At 55.1% G+C, this 6,081-nt stretch overlaps 1 protein-coding gene across 2 annotated transcripts in view; it reads right to left on the bottom strand.

Annotated features, from left to right (window-relative positions):
• The window catches only part of LOC113205181 (adenylate cyclase type 6), a 114,332-nt gene that overhangs the window by 22,467 nt on the left and 85,784 nt on the right, over nucleotides 1–6,081 (bottom strand). The window lies entirely within an intron of this gene.

Genomic DNA, 6,081 nt, shown 5'->3' on the forward strand with positions numbered 1-6,081 from the left:
CCCCCGCTCTCTACATTAGCAAATATATGCTACCACGGCCGTAACTTATTCACAACGAATTACTTGTTTGCATGAGCCGTATAGGCTAAAAGCAACTTTTGTGCTAATGAAGAGAACACAAGTGAACATGAGAATCATGAATTATGGTGGAGGACACCCTGAACCTGAGTAGGGTAAGATGCCCAATGATGGACACCTTCAGAGATGCACCCCTTTTTCTTGGAATGTAAAGAACGTAGCGAGGTAGTTTGGCGCATTATACCCCGGTAGGGGTCTTAGTAGAACATTAGTTTAGTGCCAACATATCGTAAATAGAAAAGTTTGGCTGCAAATTGAGAAAGAGAAAAGTGTACATCACTCGTACAGTGTCCATCACTGGTGCAGTGTCCATCACTCGGCACCTTATCCTAACCTCCAACTCCCAGGATGCTCAACCGGTTTTTGCATCTTTTCGTTTTTTTCCTAGGTTACCTGGAAGCAATGCGTCACACTTTTATTCCCCGGCTGCGTGTAGCATCAGCGGGCGCGAGCCCACCACCGCGCCCCGGTCGCCTACGCGTTACGGATTAATGTAAATAGGGCGGATTTGGGTGGGGGGCGCAACGTGCGGCGGAGCGCGCGGGTCCCATTCAGCCGGCTCCTGCTCGTGCCCACCACGCCCCGCAACGCCCCGCCACGCCCCGCCCCGCCACGCCGCACCACACCACGCGTGGTGCCCGGTGGCTTCCGCCCGCGGTGGCACACGCTCTGCCTCGCCTCCCCCCACGGGACCGCTAGGCCGGCAGCAGAGCGACCAGCTCACGCCTTTCTATTCTCCTCTCATTTCTGGTTTTGTTCATCCCCTTTCCCATCCGGGACGCGCCACGCTTCGCATTTGGAAAGCCCCCACGCGCGCGCGCGCACGTCGCATTGCACGTTGGTACAGCAGCGCAAATACGCAGAGCAGCGCAACGATACGCTGCGCCTTCCCAGTAGCGCGCCGTGATGAATTCGTTTGCGTCCGCACGGAGGAAATAGAATTCTCACGTTCAAGTAATTCGGGCGTTGCATCATCGAGAAAGTACGTCCGTTACAATCTGCGTCTGTTGCGAAACAGCCAAGTTCAGACGCTCTGCAAGCGCCTTGGTGGGTAGGCAAACATCTCGCTTGCAGCGCATGCGAGATCTGCGGGCTGGCCTACCCTGAGTCTCGCAGGCGCTGAGCTCCACGGTGCTCGATTGAGCGCCTGTAATATGCCGAATAAATCTATGGGAAAAAACACTTTTTTCTGAACGAGCCCTTTGGCCAGCGACAAGATTATTTTTGACCTTACTTCAAGTTTTTGTACCAAATTCTAATAAACTATTGATTAAAATGCAAATTTCTTTGGAAGTATTTGACTGAAACTTCCCTTAGCTCAAGGTTTTTTAGGTTATTCTGGAGCTGTAACATACACGGGAGGGTTTTCTATACGTTGAGTGCGCTGTCACGGACGATCCATCCCCTCGGCGACGAAGACGGGGTCGTTGAATGGACTCCACGGGTGTACTCTCCCTAATCGCCTTTTGGGCTAGTGCTCTTGAGCGCCCGGCGTCGTGCCCCATGCTTGGTTTGCCCACCCGTCTCACCTGTGATAGTAAAGCTGCGCTTTATAATCATTATGTTACGCCTTCTCCGCACCTACCGAATTTTGGAAAACACGAAAACGGCACGAGCTGAAGCCAACTTAGCAGTGTATCGTCTTTGCTGCTCGGCGATGTAGAATGCGCACCTGCCTCCCCTAAACCCACCCCTCCTTCCAGTTCCTCATCTGCTGAAAGTCCCGGCTGCAGTCCCCGCCGGAGGCGTTACCGCTCTGCTGCCTCTCCTGCTGCTCGTGATGCTCTGCTTCTGCTGCAGGAGTGAGACGTCTTGCGGTGGTTTTGCGGCCAGCGGTGCCTGGCTAATTTATCAACACTAGGGGATTATTTGCGACGACATCTCGGACTGTTTATTTCCTTCTCCCTCTTTCGTATTATTTTGTTTTATCGCAGCACGTCCAGTACCCCTCCCCCCTTGTGCAATTTGTTTGCGCTTGTGTTGCTTTTACTTCTTTGTTGCGCCTACCGCCTCGTGTTGCACCAGGACTGAAAGTCAACTCCACATCTCGGCTTTTAGTTGGCGGCACTGAAACACGAGGCGCGTGCACAAAGTCATACTGACATTCAAATTACAGACACAGCGGAGTGTGCAAATAGGAAACCCTCACCTGCTTCTGTGTTTTGTTTGCGTTTCATATGACGAAACCAATTGTTCTCGCAAAATCTCAACGCTCTTTGCTCCCTGCTAATGTTTCCGCCATATCTCTCACAAACAGGTTCCTTCAATCAAGAAAATGTGGTAATTTCCATTGGAAAAGTTATTGTTTGATATGACAGAAAACATGTGTAAATGCCTGAGTTCATTTGAAAACGTCTTATTTTCTGTTTCACATAATGTTATTCCATATGGCTGAAACACGAGACTCAAACAAGTAAACGGCGCAGATTAGTTTTCCTGTGTCGAGTCGCGCTCGACCCACGCGTGTCTGACGGAATAACGAAAATTGTCGGTAGCACTAAGCGCGCGGCGCACAGTCGGCGCAAAAGCTGGAAACGTTGAATAAAAGGCGTTTCGCCCCGGCCCGGCACTCATCTCCAGGACCGGCCGCCGCATATCAACATTTCACTCGGCGGGAAGAAGCACGAGGAAATAATAAAAATCACATAAGTCGCGAATAATTTAGCAAGCTCCTTTCAGCGGTCCAAAGCAGGCGAGGGGCGAGGGGCAGATGTGGCGGCGGCGTCCGACCAAGACGTGCGGAGTAACGCCCGCCTAGAGGAAGAAAGAGGGAAAAAGAGGGTCGTTCCCTCTTTTTTTTGTTTTCGCCCACCCCCTCGCCCTCCCTCCCTCTCGCCACTGGAATCCGCAATGTTGACACCCATTTAATTATTTCTCCCCGCGGGACTCTCAAATGGGCGTCCTAATTTCTTTAGCAAATCGGCCGGTCGTGCGTCCGTCTTGTATTGGTTTTGCCTCCTCCCCTCTTTGCTGCCTTCCACCCGCCGCCCCCTCACCCTCGCGCACGACGCCCCGGGGGACCCGGCCGCGCGCCCCCGCCTCTCGCAGCCCTGCGCAGCGCACTCAATAGCTGCTTGCGTCTAATTGTCCCTCGTAACATGAAAGGAGCGGGGCGCGCGCTCTCATCAGCCAGAATGAGAAAGCCGGGCGAGGAAAAAGATAGACTCTGATAATCGGAAGGGAAGAGAAGCACGAGTTTCCTCTGGCAACATCGAATTATCCCGTGCCTATCGCTGCTGAATTCGACTTTCCTTTTTTCCTTCCCGAACAAAATGCTTTTACATTAAGAGTGTGTGAAGGTCAGGTTCTGATTTGCAAAACTGAATGGGCTCAAAACTTGAACGACTGCGGCTTGAATCAGATTGATTATACATGCGACTTATAAAACATGCGTACCACGTACAAAGGTTGTGTGGGTATTGCCGGGCGTGAGGCAAAGGTTATAAGGAAATGTGACCTGATATTCTAATCAATGTGACACAGTTCATATTTGATTGTCTGTGGCGTCATAGTGTACGCAACAGCGTTGAACAAAACGGAAATAATGAGAGTGGTGCAGAATCTCGCTGCTGTGCGCGCGATGTTGGTGCAAAGCCCAAGAGACTCGATCGCTGCTCTGGACGACGCGGATGCGGATCGTGGGCGGGGAGGCGGTTAGGACGGCGCGGGGTAGCTAAGCGTGGGCGGGGCCGGGGAGCGAGCCGGCTCGGGGCGGCCTGGGGTTGACGAACCCCGCTCCAGGGCAGAGGGCCGGGCCCACGGGGCCGAGAGGGCGGGGGGTCCCTGCGTGAGGCCGACGCTGGAGAAAGGGCTGGAGAAAATGTAAAGGCGAAAAGGGCGGAGCAGCGCAGGGGGGCAAGGGAGGTTATACACGGAAGAGACGACAGGTGGTCTGCGGGAGACGTGTGAAGAACCAGCACACGTGAAGTTTCTTCTCCGCTGGCACACCACCTGCGCCCTGGGCCACGCCCCACCCGCGCCCGACTACTACCGGGATTGAAAGTCGCTTTCTTCTGCGCCCGCGCGAGTTCAAATCGCTGAGTGGGCCTGTCACGTTGCGGCTGCAGGGAGGAGAAGGAGAAGGAGAAGGAGGGGGAGGGCTGGTGGTGGCTGCTTTGCTTTTGCGGGATTATGACGGCAACTTTTCGCACAACTTTCCACTTTTGAGTTAAATATTTCGCCGCGTGGTGACGGACGCGCGCGGGCGGCGGCGGCGGGCGGTGGAGTGCCACGACGGCCCACTCAGGCGAGGTGCACTTTTGTTGAGTTGTGTAAGTTGCCGTTGTTTTGTCTGCAGTCACTGCTGCCGCCGCCTGTCGCTCCCCGTCGTGGACCCTGCCGCCGCCGCCGCCGCCACCACTGCCTTTTCTTGCTGCGTCCCTGTCTTTTTTTTCTCCCTCGCGGTGCTCGGCCGAGGAATGCACAAAGAAAAACCTCCACCAGCGCGGCGCCGCCGCGGAGCGCAACACACTTGTGAGCGCCCGCGCGCGCCATCCTCTCGGGGACGAGTACAAAATGAATACAGAGAGAGGGAGACGCGTGTCACAATGCGCGCCCCGCAGCTCGCCGCAGCTCGCCGTCCCGGCGGAGCAAGCATAGCTCTACCGCAGCTGCGCCGTGTGTGTGGGATGGAATGCGCCCCGTACTCATGGAGCCACGGCTGCTGCTGCTGCTGCTGCTGCTGCTGCTGCTGCTGCTGCTGCTGCTGCTGCTGCTGCTGCTGCCCTCCATTGAGGAAGCAATTCTTTGATTAAAGGTAACAATTTTTGGGGTCATATGACTTTGCACGGAAGAAGGTAATATCGCACTTAGAGTAGTAAAATTTCAATCGTCATCCAGCGAGGCAAATAATTCGACTCGACATCGATTCGGTTTTGTCCACCGAATCGACGAAATTTCGAAATCGACGTCAAATCGAAACTCAACTTTTCCGTCTCAGCACGCTGGACTATTTTTATTTACAGCTTTGTGGTACTCGCGTGCGTAGTAGATATGCGCAATCAGCGTAGCACGCGCACAGAAATCATTAAGTTGTGAATTCAAAAGTACTTAGTATTATGGAATGTAAGCTTAAGAGCCTGTAGCACCCCAACAACAATTCCCCGCTCCAACTCTTTACAAAAGCAGCGCACTGCACCAAACAAACAAGCACCACTAGGCGCGTTGCCTGTACACTCCCGCAGCGACTCTCCAGGGCCCCCGGGGGACGACGATGCCGCACGCCGCCGCCGCTCCCCTCTGCCGCCTCCTTCCTGCGAGCACTCAGGGGTTTCGGAATCCAATCTTGTCGCATTAGCACGTGTGCAGGACTGCGCTGCAGATGAGGTCGGACGAGGCCGCCGCGCGCTCCGCTGCCGGCTCTTTGCTACACTCGCTAAATAATCCCCCGGCTTTGGCCTGCTGCTGTGTGGGGCCCGCCCGGCCCCGCCCCGCCGCACCCCCGCCGGGCTGTGCTCCCCACAAAACCCGAGCAAGGAGACGGAGCGCCATCCGCTTGCGGCTGTGGGTCCCCGGCCCCGGCCGCTGCCGCTGGCAAGGCCAATCCCTCGCTTTCCTTCCCAGGACGACACTGGCTCGCCGCTCGCCGCCCACCGGTCCGACAGAACCTCGCACGGGATTCGCACCACATTCCGGGTTGAAAACTACAACAATCACTTCCGCACTGGGGGCCGATATGAGGTATCTTTGTGCACCGTCAAAAAACAAAAAAAAAACAAAACAAGAGACTACCTAAACGAAACATGCCCCTCCCCCTCTTATGTGTAGCCACCACTAGCTTTCCCCTCTCCACCTTTGTCCTATTGCTAGACCCCCGTCCTCTGCTTTACCTTCCTCCAGCATACACCCTCCCCCCTTCCACCAAGGCGGACGTAGACAGAGTATACGGATGTTCTCTGGCTGCAAGGCCTCCTGGGCCAACGCGTCCCTTCAGCAGGTGGGGTGGATTGTTAACGTCAGGGGTCGGTTGACGCGGATCTGTCTACGCTCTCCTCTGGCCTCCGG

Source organism: Frankliniella occidentalis, unplaced genomic scaffold, assembly GCF_000697945.3.
Source record: "Frankliniella occidentalis isolate FOCC.00 unplaced genomic scaffold, Focc_3.1 Scaffold148, whole genome shotgun sequence".
Taxonomy (NCBI): Eukaryota; Metazoa; Arthropoda; class Insecta; order Thysanoptera; family Thripidae; genus Frankliniella; species Frankliniella occidentalis.